The sequence below is a fragment of the Osmerus mordax genome, chromosome 9 (genome assembly GCF_038355195.1).
Source record: "Osmerus mordax isolate fOsmMor3 chromosome 9, fOsmMor3.pri, whole genome shotgun sequence".
NCBI lineage: Eukaryota > Metazoa > Chordata > Actinopteri > Osmeriformes > Osmeridae > Osmerus > Osmerus mordax.
In genome coordinates this window covers 15,793,384-15,809,048 of record NC_090058.1, presented here as the reverse complement: position 1 = coordinate 15,809,048, position 15,665 = coordinate 15,793,384, and the positions used below count along the sequence as shown (strand labels likewise).

General features: G+C 52.2%; 17 non-coding genes across 17 annotated transcripts; 12 read left to right on the top strand and 5 right to left on the bottom strand.

The window, feature by feature from the left end:
- The first annotated feature begins 272 nt into the window (after positions 1-272).
- Positions 273-345, top strand: trnak-uuu (transfer RNA lysine (anticodon UUU)). Its single transcript has one exon. It is a non-coding gene; the product is annotated as a tRNA-Lys (tRNA).
- Positions 346-576: 231 nt separating this feature from the next.
- trnat-agu (transfer RNA threonine (anticodon AGU)) lies at positions 577-650 on the bottom strand. The gene has a single exon. It is a non-coding gene; the product is annotated as a tRNA-Thr (tRNA).
- An 840-nt stretch (positions 651-1,490) lies between these two features.
- On the bottom strand, positions 1,491-1,582 carry trnar-ucu (transfer RNA arginine (anticodon UCU)). The gene is given in 2 exon segments: positions 1,491-1,526; positions 1,546-1,582. It is a non-coding gene; the product is annotated as a tRNA-Arg (tRNA).
- Positions 1,583-1,977: 395 nt separating this feature from the next.
- Positions 1,978-2,050, top strand: trnak-uuu (transfer RNA lysine (anticodon UUU)). Its single transcript has one exon. It is a non-coding gene; the product is annotated as a tRNA-Lys (tRNA).
- Positions 2,051-2,281: 231 nt separating this feature from the next.
- Positions 2,282-2,355, bottom strand: trnat-agu (transfer RNA threonine (anticodon AGU)). Its single transcript has one exon. It is a non-coding gene; the product is annotated as a tRNA-Thr (tRNA).
- An 838-nt stretch (positions 2,356-3,193) lies between these two features.
- trnar-ucu (transfer RNA arginine (anticodon UCU)) lies at positions 3,194-3,285 on the bottom strand. Its single transcript is given in 2 exon segments — positions 3,194-3,229; positions 3,249-3,285. It is a non-coding gene; the product is annotated as a tRNA-Arg (tRNA).
- Positions 3,286-3,680: 395 nt separating this feature from the next.
- On the top strand, positions 3,681-3,753 carry trnak-uuu (transfer RNA lysine (anticodon UUU)). The gene has a single exon. It is a non-coding gene; the product is annotated as a tRNA-Lys (tRNA).
- A 1,141-nt stretch (positions 3,754-4,894) lies between these two features.
- trnar-ucu (transfer RNA arginine (anticodon UCU)) lies at positions 4,895-4,986 on the bottom strand. The gene is given in 2 exon segments: positions 4,895-4,930; positions 4,950-4,986. It is a non-coding gene; the product is annotated as a tRNA-Arg (tRNA).
- Positions 4,987-9,140: 4,154 nt separating this feature from the next.
- Positions 9,141-9,214, top strand: trnai-aau (transfer RNA isoleucine (anticodon AAU)). Its single transcript has one exon. It is a non-coding gene; the product is annotated as a tRNA-Ile (tRNA).
- A 679-nt stretch (positions 9,215-9,893) lies between these two features.
- trnai-aau (transfer RNA isoleucine (anticodon AAU)) lies at positions 9,894-9,967 on the top strand. Its single transcript has one exon. It is a non-coding gene; the product is annotated as a tRNA-Ile (tRNA).
- Positions 9,968-10,646: 679 nt separating this feature from the next.
- trnai-aau (transfer RNA isoleucine (anticodon AAU)) lies at positions 10,647-10,720 on the top strand. Its single transcript has one exon. It is a non-coding gene; the product is annotated as a tRNA-Ile (tRNA).
- A 679-nt stretch (positions 10,721-11,399) lies between these two features.
- On the top strand, positions 11,400-11,473 carry trnai-aau (transfer RNA isoleucine (anticodon AAU)). The gene has a single exon. It is a non-coding gene; the product is annotated as a tRNA-Ile (tRNA).
- Positions 11,474-12,152: 679 nt separating this feature from the next.
- On the top strand, positions 12,153-12,226 carry trnai-aau (transfer RNA isoleucine (anticodon AAU)). The gene has a single exon. It is a non-coding gene; the product is annotated as a tRNA-Ile (tRNA).
- A 679-nt stretch (positions 12,227-12,905) lies between these two features.
- trnai-aau (transfer RNA isoleucine (anticodon AAU)) lies at positions 12,906-12,979 on the top strand. The gene has a single exon. It is a non-coding gene; the product is annotated as a tRNA-Ile (tRNA).
- A 679-nt stretch (positions 12,980-13,658) lies between these two features.
- Positions 13,659-13,732, top strand: trnai-aau (transfer RNA isoleucine (anticodon AAU)). The gene has a single exon. It is a non-coding gene; the product is annotated as a tRNA-Ile (tRNA).
- Positions 13,733-14,411: 679 nt separating this feature from the next.
- On the top strand, positions 14,412-14,485 carry trnai-aau (transfer RNA isoleucine (anticodon AAU)). Its single transcript has one exon. It is a non-coding gene; the product is annotated as a tRNA-Ile (tRNA).
- A 679-nt stretch (positions 14,486-15,164) lies between these two features.
- On the top strand, positions 15,165-15,238 carry trnai-aau (transfer RNA isoleucine (anticodon AAU)). Its single transcript has one exon. It is a non-coding gene; the product is annotated as a tRNA-Ile (tRNA).
- The last annotated feature ends 427 nt before the right edge of the window (positions 15,239-15,665 follow it).

Below are 15,665 nucleotides of genomic sequence, written 5' to 3'. Positions count from 1 at the left end.
GTAAGTAAAAGACGCTACCAAGTCAGACGCGCTACCGTTGTGCCACGAGGCCTAGTTGTGAGCTCAAGAGGCAACGTTCTGACCTGGCGTCTGATGTGCAACCGTTGTGCCGCAAAGCGCGCTGAGAGTACCGATTAAAGAGGCTCTTTGTGTCGAAGGTGCACCGGCATGCTTGCGAGGGATTCGCCATACCATCCCTCGGGGTTTGTGTGGCGAAGGAGATGTACATGCAGATGTTCCACGAAAAGCTCAGTGTTTCCTGCCACCCCAGAGCCCGGATAGCTCAGTCGGCAGAGCATCAGACTTTTAATCTGAGGGTCCAGGGTTCAAGTCCCTGTTCGGGCGAAGGCTGTTCAAACCGCGTGGCAGCGTGGGATGAAGCGGGCCAAATTGGTCTCTCTTATGTACCTGACTTTGAGGAAACAATGGAAGGAGCAAGGGTCCAGCGTTCTAGGCCCTGTGTGAGCTGTGTGTTCAAACCACAGAGCGTGACTTGTGGCGCGCAACCTTTGTCTCCGTTGCACGCCTGACTTTGAGACAAAGGATGCAAAATTGAGCTGACACCTGCGCCTAAAGAGGCACCGCTGAGATTTGAACTCAGGATCTCCTGTTTACTAGACAGGCGCTTTGACCAACTAAGCCACGGCGCCTTGCTTCATCGGACCAGACGGGCTCAGGCTTCCGTTTTCTCTTCGACTAGGTGCTTTAAGGTGGGGTCGAAAGCCACCTTAGAAAGGTATGCCCAACATGCAGCAAAGGCTCTCAAGGCACCAGAATGAAGAGATTTTCCAGCTTCTTGGACTCTGATGGCGGTCTAAAAACAGATTCCCTGACCGGGAATCGAACCCGGGCCGCGGCGGTGAGAGCGCCGAATCCTAGCCACTAGACCACCAGGGAGAGCTTGGCTTCCTCTGCTCGCTGTCAAAGATGAGGACCACGTTGCAGGACGCAGCTAGTCAAAGGTTTCCACTGGACCTTAAAGTTCCCCCTGACCGGGAATCGAAACCAGCCACTAGACCGCCAGGGAGAGACTTAAAAGAGTGGTGCGTCAGCAAAGGCTTTCTTCTTTTGTACCTGAACGGGAGTGAGAATGGGGCATCGCATGCCTTCCTCGCAAATAAAGCCTCCCGCTCGCTCGCTCGCTCGCTCACCCTTTGACAGCTCAGTTGGTGGAGCGGAGGACTGTATTTTTCCGAGATTTTCCAGCTCCGACGGCGGTACAGCTCATTGTCACACTGGCAAGACCCACAACAGGGGCAAACAAGAACACATTCGTCCCTGGGTGGGCTCGAACCACCATCCTTTCGGTTAACAGCCGAACGCGCTAGCCAATTGCGCCACAGAGACCCTGTTTTTACAGAAATAGGACCGGAAAATGGAAGGAAACGCTGGGAGACGAGTGCCAAAACTCCCACGAAGAAGAGGAGGAGCGGCCGTACAAATAACTCTTCCCGTGAGCCGTCGACGGGGAGTTTGGGGAAAAAAGAGAACGACTCTGGTGGGACTCGAACCCACAACCTTTGAATGGCTTTTCCTCCCCCTGCCTAGAAGTCCAATGCGCTATCCATTGCGCCACAGAGCCCCCGACGATTTACCCGCTTGACGTCTACCTTTTGAACCCTGGCAGCATCAGGTCCCTGTTTGGGCGAGGTGCGTTGGTGGCATGCCTCACTCTGAGGAAGCAATCAGAGTTTGATTTTGCCAGGTAAGTAAACGACGCTACCAAGTCAGACGCGCTACCGTTGTGCCACGAGGCCTAGTTGTGAGCTCAAGAGGCAACGTTCTGACCTGGCGTCTGATGTGCAACCGTTGTGCCGCAAAGCGCGCTGAGAGTACCGTTTAAAGAGGCTCTTTGTGTCGAAGGTGCACCGGCATGCTTGCGAGGGATTCGCCATACCATCCCTCGGGGTTTGTGTGGTGAAGGAGATGTACATGCAGATGTTCCACGAAAAGCTCAGTGTTTCCTGCCACCCCAGAGCCCGGATAGCTCAGTCGGCAGAGCATCAGACTTTTAATCTGAGGGTCCAGGGTTCAAGTCCCTGTTCGGGCGAAGGCTGTTCAAACCGCGTGGCAGCGTGGGATGAAGCGGTCCAAATTGGTCTCTCTTATGTACCTGACTTTGAGGAAACAATGGAAGGAGCAAGGGTCCAGCGTTCTAGGCCCTGTGTGAGCTGTGTGTTCAAACCACAGAGCGTGACTTGTGGCGCGCAACCTTTGTCTCCGTTGCACGCCTGACTTTGAGACAAAGGATGCAAAATTGAGCTGACACCTGCGCCTAAAGAGGCACCGCTGAGATTTGAACTCAGGATCTCCTGTTTACTAGACAGGCGCTTTGACCAACTAAGCCACGGCGCCTTGCTTCATCGGACCAGACGGGCTCAGGCTTCCGTTTTCTCTTCGACTAGGTGCTTTAAGGTGGGGTCGAAAGCCACCTTAGAAAGGTATGCCCAACATGCAGCAAAGGCTCTCAAGGCACCAGAATGAAGAGATTTTCCAGCTTCTTGGACTCTGATGGCGGTCTAAAAACAGATTCCCTGACCGGGAATCGAACCCGGGCCGCGGCGGTGAGAGCGCCGAATCCTAGCCACTAGACCACCAGGGAGAGCTTGGCTTCCTCTGCTCGCTGTCAAAGATGAGGACCACGTTGCAGGGCGCAGCTTGTCAAAGGTTTCCACTGGACCTTAAAGTTCCCTGACCGGGAATCGAAACCAGCCACTAGACCACCAGGGAGAGACTTAAAAGAGTGGTGCGTCAGCAAAGGCTTTCTTCTTTTGTACCTGAACGGGAGTGAGAATGGGGCATCGCACGCCTTCCTCGCAAATAAAGCCTCCCACTCGCTCGCTCGCTCGCTCACCCTTTGACAGCTCAGTTGGTGGAGCGGAGGACTGTATTTTTCCGAGATTTTCCAGCTCCGACGGCGGTACAGCTCATTGTCACACTGGCAAGACCCACAACAGGGGCAAACAAGAACACATTCGTCCCTGGGTGGGCTCGAACCACCATCCTTTCGGTTAACAGCCGAACGCGCTAGCCAATTGCGCCACAGAGACCCTGTTTTTACAGAAATAGGACCGGAAAATGGAAGGAAACGCTGGGAGACGAGTGCCAAAACTCCCACGAAGAAGAGGAGGAGCGGCCGTACAAATAACTCTTCCCGTGAGCCGTCGACGGGGAGTTTGGGGAAAAAAGAGAACGACTCTGGTGGGACTCGAACCCACAACCTTTGAATGGCTTTTCCTCCCCCTGCCTAGAAGTCCAAAGCGCTATCCATTGCGCCACAGAGCCCCCGACGATTTAGCCGCTTGACGTCTACCTTTTGAACCCTGGCAGCATCAGGTCCCTGTTTGGGCGAGGTGCGTTGGTGGCATGCCTCACTCTGAGGAAGCAATCAGAGCTTGATTTTGCCAGGTAAGTAAAAGACGCTACCAAGTCAGACGCGCTACCGTTGTGCCACGAGGCCTAGTTGTGAGCTCAAGAGGCAACGTTCTGACCTGGCGTCTGATGTGCAACCGTTGTGCCGCAAAGCGCGCTGAGAGTACCGTTTAAAGAGGCTCTTTGTGTCGAAGGTGCACCGGCATGCTTGCGAGGGATTCGCCATACCATCCCTCGGGGTTTGTGTGGCGAAGGAGATGTACATGCAGATGTTCCACGAAATGCTCAGTGTTTCCTGCCACCCCAGAGCCCGGATAGCTCAGTCGGCAGAGCATCAGACTTTTAATCTGAGGGTCCAGGGTTCAAGTCCCTGTTCGGGCGAAGGCTGTTCAAACCGCGTGGCAGCGTGGGATGAAGTGGGCCAAATTGGTCTCTCTTATGTACCTGACTTTGAGGAAACAATGGAAGGAGCAAGGGTCCAGCGTTCTAGGCCCTGTGTGAGCTGTGTGTTCAAACCACAGAGCGTGACTTGTGGCGCGCAGCCTTTGTCTCCGTTGCACGCCTGACTTTGAGACAAAGGATGCTAAATTGAGCTGACACCTGCGCCTAAAGAGGCACCGCTGAGATTTGAACTCAGGATCTCCTGTTTACTAGACAGGCGCTTTGACCAACTAAGCCACGGCGCCTTGCTTCATCGGACCAGACGGGCTCAGGCTTCCGTTTTCTCTTCGACTAGGTGCTTTAAGGTGGGGTGGAAAGCCACCTTAGAAAGGTATGCCCAACATGCAGCAAAGGCTCTCAAGGCACCAGAATGAAGAGATTTTCCAGCTTCTTGGACTCTGATGGCGGTCTAAAAACAGATTCCCTGACCGGGAATCGAACCCGGGCCACGGCGGTGAGAGCTCCGAATCCTAGCCACTAGACCACCAGGGAGAGCTTGGCTTCCTCTGCTCGCTGTCAAAGATGAGGACCACGTTGCAGGACGCAGCTAGTCAAAGGTTTCCACTGGACCTTAAAGTTCCCCCTGACCGGGAATCGAAACCAGCCACTAGACCACCAGGGAGAGACTTAAAAGAGTGGTGCGTCAGCAAAGGCTTTCTTCTTTTGTACCTGAACGGGAGTGAGAATGGGGCATCGCATGCCTTCCTCGCAAATAAAGCCTCCAACTCGCTCGCTCGCTCACCCTTTGACAGCTTAGTTGGTGGAGCGGAGGACTGTATTTTTCCGAGATTTTCCAGCTCCGACGGCGGTACAGCTCATTGTCACACTGGCAAGACCCACAACAGGGGCAAACAAGAACACATTCGTCCCTGGGTGGGCTCGAACCACCATCCTTTCGGTTAACAGCCGAACGCGCTAGCCAATTGCGCCACAGAGACCCTGTTTTTACAGAAATAGGACCGGAAAATGGAAGGAAACGCTGGGAGACGAGTGCCAAAACTCCCACGAAGAAGAGGAGGAGCGGCCGTACAAATAACTCTTCCCGTGAGCCGTCGACGGGGAGTTTGGGGAAAAAAGAGAACGACTCTGGTGGGACTCGAACCCACAACCTTTGAATGGCTTTTCCTCCCCCTGCCTAGAAGTCCAATGCGCTATCCATTGCGCCACAGAGCCCCCGACGATTTACCCGCTTGACGTCTACCTTTTCAACCCTGGCAGCATCAGGTCCCTGTTTGGGCGAGGTGCGTTGGTGGCATGCCTCACTCTGAGGAAGCAATCAGAGCTTGATTTTGCCAGGTAAGTAAAAGACGCTACCAAGTCAGACGCGCTACCGTTGTGCCACGAGGCCTAGTTGTGAGCTCAAGAGGCAACGTTCTGACCTGGCGTCTGATGTGCAACCGTTGTGCCGCAAAGTGCGCTGAGAGTACCGTTTAAAGAGGCTCTTTGTGTCGAAGGTGCACCGGCATGCTTGCGAGGGATTCGCCATACCATCCCTCGGGGTTTGTGTGGCGAAGGAGATGTACATGCAGATGTTCCACGAAAAGCTCAGTGTTTCCTGCCACCCCAGAGCCCGGATAACTCAGTCGGCAGAGCATCAGACTTTTAATCTGAGGGTCCAGGGTTCAAGTCCCTGTTCGGGCGAAGGCTGTTCAAACCGCGTGGCAGCGTGGGATGAAGCGGGCCAAATTGGTCTCTCTTATGTACCTGACTTTGAGGAAACAATGGAAGGAGCAAGGGTCCAGCGTTCTAGGCCCTGTGTGAGCTGTGTGTTCAAACCACAGAGCGTGACTTGTGGCGCGCAACCTTTGTCTCCGTTGCACGCCTGACTTTGAGACAAAGGATGCAAAATTGAGCTGACACCTGCGCCTAAAGAGGCACCGCTGAGATTTGAACTCAGGATCTCCTGTTTACTAGACAGGCGCTTTGACCAACTAAGCCACGGCGCCTTGCTTCATCGGACCAGACGGGCTCAGGCTTCCGTTTTCTCTTCGACTAGGTGCTTTAAGGTGGGGTCGAAAGCCACCTTAGAAAGGTATGCCCAACATGCAGCAAAGGCTCTCAAGGCACCAGAATGAAGAGATTTTCCAGCTTCTTGGACTCTGATGGCAGTCTAAAAACAGATTCCCTGACCGGGAATCGAACCCAGGCCGCGGCGGTGAGAGCGCCGAATCCTAGCCACTAGACCACCAGGGAGAGCTTGGCTTCCTCTGCTCGCTGTCAAAGATGAGGACCACGTTGCAGGACGCAGCTAGTCAAAGGTTTCCACTGGACCTTAAAGTTCCCTGACCGGGAATCGAAACCAGCCACTAGACCACCAGGGAGAGACTTAAAAGAGTGGTGCGTCAGCAAAGGCTTTCTTCTTTTTTATCTGAACGGGAGTGAGAATGGGGCCTTCCTCGCAAATAAAGCCTCCCACTCGCTCGCTCACCCTTTGACAGCTCAGTTGGTGGAGCGGAGGACTGTATTTCTCAGAGGGATTCGTCATACGATCCCAAGGGGTTTGTGTGGCGAAGGAGATGTACATGCAGATGTTCCACGAAAAGCTCAGTGTTTTCCTGCCATTCCAGAGCCCTACTCAAGGAAGTGGTCAACGGGTCATTTTCAAAAAGCTCACTATTATATGCCATCTGTGCAGAGCCTCTGGCCACACTGATTAAGAGGGACCAGGGGGTGACAGGGATTGGGCTGCCATATGGGGGGATATGTGTAGTCAACCAGTATGCCGATGATACCACAATCACAGTGAGGGATGGGGAAAGTGTGAAAAGGGTGCTAGAGCTGGTGGAGAAATATGGACAAGCGTCAGGGGCAAGGATTAATAAGGACAAGTCAGAAATAATGTATATAGGACGGGTGGAGAGAGAAGACGTGGGGTTAAGGGTAGAGGAGAAATATATAAAAGTATTGGGTGTGCATCTAGGAGTGGACAGTCGGGAGGCGAGGGATGTGACTTGGACAGGGGTGATTAATAAAATAAGGACTGTATGTATATCGTGGAGAGGGCGAAGATTGCGTTTAAAGGGAAAGGTCATTGTGGTAAATAGTTTGTTACTCTCAGTGTGTGTATATGTGATGAACGTCATTGACATGCCAGAGTGGGTTATGAATGCTCTAAATAAAATAGTGTGTGATTTCATGTGGGACGGGAAAGGTGTTAAAATTGCAAAGAACACTCTGGTGGGGAAATGGTGGGAGGGAGGTCTGAACTTAGTGGATTTGGAAACAAAGAAGACTGCACTGAGGATAAAAACTGTGAGAAAATATATGGTTGGACAATGGGACTATGGGTGGAAGGAGTTGTTAAGGAAATATGTTAATGATGTGGGAGGGATGGGGGACAGTGCTTGGTACATGGGGTTCAAGCAGTCAATGACGGTTGGAATACCAGAGATATACAGGGAGGTGCTGGAGGCTTGGAGAAGGATTCTGCCAAAGGTAGAATATGATTGTGGGACTTTAACTGGGATTGTGAATCTGCCTCTGTTTTTAAATGAGAAGATCAAGTGGAACCAAAAAACCTTGTATGAGCCCAAGTTCTTCTTCGGAGGCATTAAGCAGGTGAAGGACATTGTTTATGAGGCCATCCCGGGATTTCTCAGAGGGAACTGTATATACGACACGGTGTGTGAGTGGGAGGGAATGGAGAGCAGAGAGGAAGTTTGCAAGATATATGAAAAAATCAAGTCAAGCATACCTTTGGAATGGGCTACTCTCTTGCAAACACAATGTATGTTTCATAGGGATGACTGTATGCCGGTGATGTATGTCATGGAGGATGGCGAGAAATGTATGATGGACAGTATGAGTGTAAAGAAAATATATGGATGGTTAATTGTTAATATGTTCAAGGCGCCAGCGGCGGAGAAGGTGTGGAGTGGAGTATTTGTGGATATGGAGGTGAAGAAAATTTGGTCAAACTTAAACATCAAATATAACACCATTGAATGCGAAAATAATGACTTTCTGATAAGACACAACAGAATATACACAAACGTGGTGCTACATGCTATTAATAATGAGGTGAATATAATGTGTGATGTGTGTAATGGTGGTCGTGAGAGCTTTTTACATTATTTTTTGGATTGTGTTGATTTGGTTGATTTCTTTGTTTTCATCAAGGCCTTGTTGGTGGAGAACTGGAGTTGGGAGTTTGACTTGGAGGATGGGTGGAGGCCTCTGTTTTTGTTTGGGGTGTTTGCTAAGAGCAAAAAAACAAATCTGTGTTTAATTAACTTTGTTTTAAGTCACGCCAGATATGCTGTGGTGCTACGACGGAACTTTGCCCACTTTGAGGGGCGCAAGGTAAAGATTAAACCCTTGTTTAAGACACTCATGAAGAGAAGCATTGGACTTCTTTGGAATTATGGTGGAGTGGATGTAAAATCCTTCTTTGTGCATGGGAATACATTAGTTTCTGAAGGAGAAGGGGGAAAGATGTTAATCAATTGGTGACGAAGGAGTTGCTTTTGTAAATATTGTTCCTTTGGTCATTGGTGGTGGATATTGTGTGTGATTATGCATATGTGAATGTCAGTATGTCTTGTAAATTTGTGAATTGAAAAAACACTAATAAAAAGATAAAAAAAAAGTTGGTCAGAGCGTGGTGCTAATAACGCCAAGGTCGTGGGTTCGATCCCCATACGGGCCAACCGGCCCTTCTTCGGAGACCTTTTCCATCGCTTTATCTAGTCTGTGGCAAGGCTTTGAAATGCTACTGACTGGCTTCGAAACGTCTGCCCAAATAGCTCAGTTGGGAGAGGGTCAGACTGAGGATCTCAGGGTCCCTGGTTTGAGCCTCGGTTTTGGTAAACCCGTGGCGTTTGCAAAATACAGTCTACTCAAGGAAGTGGTCAACGGGTCATTTTCAAAAAGCTCACGCCAAAACACTGCAGACCACTGACTGGTCAGAGAGGATTGCGACACTGGACGTACTGCACAAACCTGTCTTATTGAAATAGCCGAGCTACTGAACAAACAAGCCACCAGCACAGCAGCGCCGTGGACCGGTAGGCCGTGGCTTTCCTCCACGGGGCTATTGGATGAAATGTCAACCCGCAAAACGCCCCTTGTCTATTGAGGAGCTGGAGACGTTCCTGTGCATGCTGTCAAAAAGGCGCGAGTAGAGTGGTGTGTGTCGCGATGAAGATGACGACCGGCTGCATGGAGGGGGCGCTATCTGCGTTGGAAGACGGACTGCAGAACGTGCAGCGGAGCGGTACTCAAAAGGCAAACTGCCGAAAGACGAAAAAGGGATTGGAGAATGCCGGCATCGATCCCGCTACTTCTCGCATGCTAAGCGAGCGCTCTACCATGTACAGAGTGTCTCGGGCCCGTTAGCTCAGTTGGTCAGAGCGTGGTGCTAATAACGCCAAGGTCGTGGGTTCGATCCCCATACGGGCCAACCAGCCCTTCTTCGGAGACCTTTTCCATCGCTTTATCTAGTCTTTGGCAAGGCTTTGAAATGCTACTGACTGGCTTCGAAACGTCTGCCCAAATAGATCAGTTGGGAGAGAGTCAGACTGAGGATCTCAGGGTCCCTGGTTTGAGCCTCGGTTTTGGTAAACCCGTGGCGTTTGCAAAATACAGTCTACTCAAGGAAGTGGTCAACGGGTCATTTTCAAAAAGCTCACGCCAAAACACTGCAGACCACTGACTGGTCAGAGAGGATTGCGACACTGGACGTACTGCACAAACCTGTCTTATTGAAATAGCCGAGCTACTGAACAAACAAGCCACCAGCACAGCAGCGCCGTGGACCGGTAGGCCGTGGCTTTCCTCCACGGGGCTATTGGATGAAATGTCAACCCGCAAAACGCCCCTTGTCTATTGAGGAGCTGGAGACGTTCCTGTGCATGCTGTCAAAAAGGCGCGAGTAGAGTGGTGTGTGTCGCGATGAAGATGGCGACCGGCTGCATGGAGGGGGCGCTATCTGCGTTGGAAGACGGACTGCAGAACGTGCAGCGGAGCGGTACTCGGGAGGCAAACTGCCGAAAGACGAAAAAGGGATTGGAGAATGCGGGCATCGATCCCGCTACTTCTCGCATGCTAAGCGAGCGCTCTACCATGTACAGAGTGTCTCGGGCCCGTTAGCTCAGTTGGTCAGAGCGTGGTGCTAATAACGCCAAGGTCGTGGGTTCGATCCCCATACGGGCCAACCAGCCATTCTTCGGAGATCTTTTCCATCGCTTTATCTAGTCTGTGGCAAGGCTTTGAAATGCTACTGACTAGCTTTGAAACTTCTGCCCAAATAGCTCAGTTGGGAGAGAGTCAGACTGAGGATCTCAGGGTCCCTGGTTTAAGCCTCGGTTTTGGTAAACCCGTGGCGTTTGCAAAATGCAGTCTACTCAAGGAAGTGGTCAACGGGTCATTTTCAAAAAGCTCACGCCAAAACACTGCAGACCACTGACTGGTCAGAGAGGATTGCGACACTGGACGTACTGCACAAACCTGTCTTATTGAAATAGCCGAGCTACTGAACAAACAAGCCACCAGCACAGCAGCGCCGTGGACCGGTAGGCCGTGGCTTTCCTCCACGGGGCTATTGGATGAAATGTCAACCCGCAAAACGCCCCTTGTCTATTGAGGAGCTGGAGACGTTCCTGTGCATGCTGTCAAAAAGGCGCGAGTAGAGTGGTGTGTGTCGCGATGAAGATGACGACCGGCTGCATGGAGGGGGCGCTATCTGCGTTGGAAGACGGACTGCAGAACGTGCAGCGGAGCGGTACTCAAAAGGCAAACTGCCGAAAGACGAAAAAGGGATTGGAGAATGCCGGCATCGATCCCGCTACTTCTCGCATGCTAAGCGAGCGCTCTACCATGTACAGAGTGTCTCGGGCCCGTTAGCTCAGTTGGTCAGAGCGTGGTGCTAATAACGCCAAGGTCGTGGGTTCGATCCCCATACGGGCCAACCAGCCCTTCTTCGGAGACCTTTTCCATCGCTTTATCTAGTCTTTGGCAAGGCTTTGAAATGCTACTGACTGGCTTCGAAATGTCTGCCCAAATAGATCAGTTGGGAGAGAGTCAGACTGAGGATCTCAGGGTCCCTGGTTTGAGCCTCGGTTTTGGTAAACCCGTGGCGTTTGCAAAATACAGTCTACTCAAGGAAGTGGTCAACGGGTCATTTTCAAAAAGCTCACGCCAAAACACTGCAGACCACTGACTGGTCAGAGAGGATTGCGACACTGGACGTACTGCACAAACCTGTCTTATTGAAATAGCCGAGCTACTGAACAAACAAGCCACCAGCACAGCAGCGCCGTGGACCGGTAGGCCGTGGCTTTCCTCCACGGGGCTATTGGATGAAATGTCAACCCGCAAAACGCCCCTTGTCTATTGAGGAGCTGGAGACGTTCCTGTGCATGCTGTCAAAAAGGCGCGAGTAGAGTGGTGTGTGTCGCGATGAAGATGGCGACCGGCTGCATGGAGGGGGCGCTATCTGCGTTGGAAGACGGACTGCAGAACGTGCAGCGGAGCGGTACTCGGGAGGCAAACTGCCGAAAGACGAAAAAGGGATTGGAGAATGCGGGCATCGATCCCGCTACTTCTCGCATGCTAAGCGAGCGCTCTACCATGTACAGAGTGTCTCGGGCCCGTTAGCTCAGTTGGTCAGAGCGTGGTGCTAATAACGCCAAGGTCGTGGGTTCGATCCCCATACGGGCCAACCAGCCATTCTTCGGAGATCTTTTCCATCGCTTTATCTAGTCTGTGGCAAGGCTTTGAAATGCTACTGACTAGCTTTGAAACTTCTGCCCAACTAGCTCAGTTGGGAGAGAGTCAGACTGAGGATCTCAGGGTCCCTGGTTTGAGCCTCGGTTTTGGTAAACCCGTGGCGTTTGCAAAATGCAGTCTACTCAAGGAAGTGGTCAACGGGTCATTTTCAAAAAGCTCACGCCAAAACACTGCAGACCACTGACTGGTCAGAGAGGATTGCGACACTGGACGTACTGCACAAACCTGTCTTATTGAAATAGCCGAGCTACTGAACAAACAAGCCACCAGCACAGCAGCGCCGTGGACCGGTAGGCCGTGGCTTTCCTCCACGGGGCTATTGGATGAAATGTCAACCCGCAAAACGCCCCTTGTCTATTGAGGAGCTGGAGACGTTCCTGTGCATGCTGTCAAAAAGGCGCGAGTAGAGTGGTGTGTGTCGCGATGAAGATGACGACCGGCTGCATGGAGGGGGCGCTATCTGCGTTGGAAGACGGACTGCAGAACGTGCAGCGGAGCGGTACTCGGGAGGCAAACTGCCGAAAGACGAAAAAGGGATTGGAGAATGCCGGCATCGATCCCGCTACTTCTCGCATGCTAAGCGAGCGCTCTACCATGTACAGAGTGTCTCGGGCCCGTTAGCTCAGTTGGTCAGAGCGTGGTGCTAATAACGCCAAGGTCGTGGGTTCGATCCCCATACGGGCCAACCAGCCCTTCTTCGGAGACCTTTTCCATCGCTTTATCTAGTCTTTGGCAAGGCTTTGAAATGCTACTGACTGGCTTCGAAACGTCTGCCCAAATAGATCAGTTGGGAGAGAGTCAGACTGAGGATCTCAGGGTCCCTGGTTTGAGCCTCGGTTTTGGTAAACCCGTGGCGTTTGCAAAATACAGTCTACTCAAGGAAGTGGTCAACGGGTCATTTTCAAAAAGCTCACGCCAAAACACTGCAGACCACTGACTGGTCAGAGAGGATTGCGACACTGGACGTACTGCACAAACCTGTCTTATTGAAATAGCCGAGCTACTGAACAAACAAGCCACCAGCACAGCAGCGCCGTGGACCGGTAGGCCGTGGCTTTCCTCCACGGGGCTATTGGATGAAATGTCAACCCGCAAAACGCCCCTTGTCTATTGAGGAGCTGGAGACGTTCCTGTGCATGCTGTCAAAAAGGCGCGAGTAGAGTGGTGTGTGTCGCGATGAAGATGGCGACCGGCTGCATGGAGGGGGCGCTATCTGCGTTGGAAGACGGACTGCAGAACGTGCAGCGGAGCGGTACTCGGGAGGCAAACTGCCGAAAGACGAAAAAGGGATTGGAGAATGCGGGCATCGATCCCGCTACTTCTCGCATGCTAAGCGAGCGCTCTACCATGTACAGAGTGTCTCGGGCCCGTTAGCTCAGTTGGTCAGAGCGTGGTGCTAATAACGCCAAGGTCGTGGGTTCGATCCCCATACGGGCCAACCAGCCATTCTTCGGAGATCTTTTCCATCGCTTTATCTAGTCTGTGGCAAGGCTTTGAAATGCTACTGACTAGCTTTGAAACTTCTGCCCAAATAGCTCAGTTGGGAGAGAGTCAGACTGAGGATCTCAGGGTCCCTGGTTTAAGCCTCGGTTTTGGTAAACCCGTGGCGTTTGCAAAATGCAGTCTACTCAAGGAAGTGGTCAACGGGTCATTTTCAAAAAGCTCACGCCAAAACACTGCAGACCACTGACTGGTCAGAGAGGATTGCGACACTGGACGTACTGCACAAACCTGTCTTATTGAAATAGCCGAGCTACTGAACAAACAAGCCACCAGCACAGCAGCGCCGTGGACCGGTAGGCCGTGGCTTTCCTCCACGGGGCTATTGGATGAAATGTCAACCCGCAAAACGCCCCTTGTCTATTGAGGAGCTGGAGACGTTCCTGTGCATGCTGTCAAAAAGGCGCGAGTAGAGTGCTGTGTGTCGCGATGAAGATGACGACCGGCTGCATGGAGGGGGCGCTATCTGCGTTGGAAGACGGACTGCAGAACGTGCAGCGGAGCGGTACTCAAAAGGCAAACTGCCGAAAGACGAAAAAGGGATTGGAGAATGCCGGCATCGATCCCGCTACTTCTCGCATGCTAAGCGAGCGCTCTACCATGTACAGAGTGTCTCGGGCCCGTTAGCTCAGTTGGTCAGAGCGTGGTGCTAATAACGCCAAGGTCGTGGGTTCGATCCCCATACGGGCCAACCAGCCCTTCTTCGGAGACCTTTTCCATCGCTTTATCTAGTCTTTGGCAAGGCTTTGAAATGCTACTGACTGGCTTCGAAACGTCTGCCCAAATAGCTCAGTTGGGAGAGAGTCAGACTGAGGATCTCAGGGTCCCTGGTTTGAGCCTCGGTTTTGGTAAACCCGTGGCGTTTGCAAAATACAGTCTACTCAAGGAAGTGGTCAACGGGTCATTTTCAAAAAGCTCACGCCAAAACACTGCAGACCACTGACTGGTCAGAGAGGATTGCGACACTGGACGTACTGCACAAACCTGTCTTATTGAAATAGCCGAGCTACTGAACAAACAAGCCACCAGCACAGCAGCGCCGTGGACCGGTAGGCCGTGGCTTTCCTCCACGGGGCTATTGGATGAAATGTCAACCCGCAAAACGCCCCTTGTCTATTGAGGAGCTGGAGACGTTCCTGTGCATGCTGTCAAAAAGGCGCGAGTAGAGTGCTGTGTGTCGCGATGAAGATGACGACCGGCTGCATGGAGGGGGCGCTATCTGCGTTGGAAGACGGACTGCAGAACGTGCAGCGGAGCGGTACTCAAAAGGCAAACTGCCGAAAGACGAAAAAGGGATTGGAGAATGCCGGCATCGATCCCGCTACTTCTCGCATGCTAAGCGAGCGCTCTACCATGTACAGAGTGTCTCGGGCCCGTTAGCTCAGTTGGTCAGAGCGTGGTGCTAATAACGCCAAGGTCGTGGGTTCGATCCCCATACGGGCCAACCAGCCCTTCTTCGGAGATCTTTTCCATCGCTTTATCTAGTCTGTGGCAAGGCTTTGAAATGCTACTGACTGACTTTGAAACGTCTGCCCAAATAGCTCAGTTGGGAGAGAGTCAGACTGAGGATCTCAGGGTCCCTGGTTTGAGCCTCGGTTTTGGTAAACCCGTGGCGTTTGCAAAATACAGTCTACTCAAGGAAGTGGTCAACGGGTCATTTTCAAAAAGCTCACGCCAAAACACTGCAGACCACTGACTGGTCAGAGAGGATTGCGACACTGGACGTACTGCACAAACCTGTCTTATTGAAATAGCCGAGCTACTGAACAAACAAGCCACCAGCACAGCAGCGCCGTGGACCGGTAGGCCGTGGCTTTCCTCCACGGGGCTATTGGATGAAATGTCAACCCGCAAAACGCCCCTTGTCTATTGAGGAGCTGGAGACGTTCCTGTGCATGCTGTCAAAAAGGCGCGAGTAGAGTGCTGTGTGTCGCGATGAAGATGACGACCGGCTGCATGGAGGGGGCGCTATCTGCGTTGGAAGACGGACTGCAGAACGTGCAGCGGAGCGGTACTCGGAAGGCAAACTGCCGAAAGACGAAAAAGGGATTGGAGAATGCCGGCATCGATCCCGCTACTTCTCGCATGCTAAGCGAGCGCTCTACCATGTACAGAGTGTCTCGGGCCCGTTAGCTCAGTTGGTCAGAGCGTGGTGCTAATAACGCCAAGGTCGTGGGTTCGATCCCCATACGGGCCAACCAGCCCTTCTTCGGGGATCTTTTCCATCGCTTTATCTAGTCTGTGGCAAGGCTTTGAAATGCTACTGACTGGCTTCGAAACGTCTGCCCAAATAGCTCAGTTGGGAGAGAGTCAGACTGAGGATCTCAGGGTCCCTGGTTTGAGCCTCGGTTTTGGTAAACCCGTGGCGTTTGCAAAATACAGTCTACTCAAGGAAGTGGTCAACGGGTCATTTTCAAAAAGCTCACGCCAAAACACTGCAGACCACTGACTGGTCAGAGAGGATTGCGACACTGGACGTACTGCACAAACCTGTCTTATTGAAATAGCCGAGCTACTGAACAAACAAGCCACCAGCACAGCAGCGCCGTGGACCGGTAGGCCGTGGCTTTCCTCCACGGGGCTATTGGATGAAATGTCAACCCGCAAAACGCCCCTTGTCTATT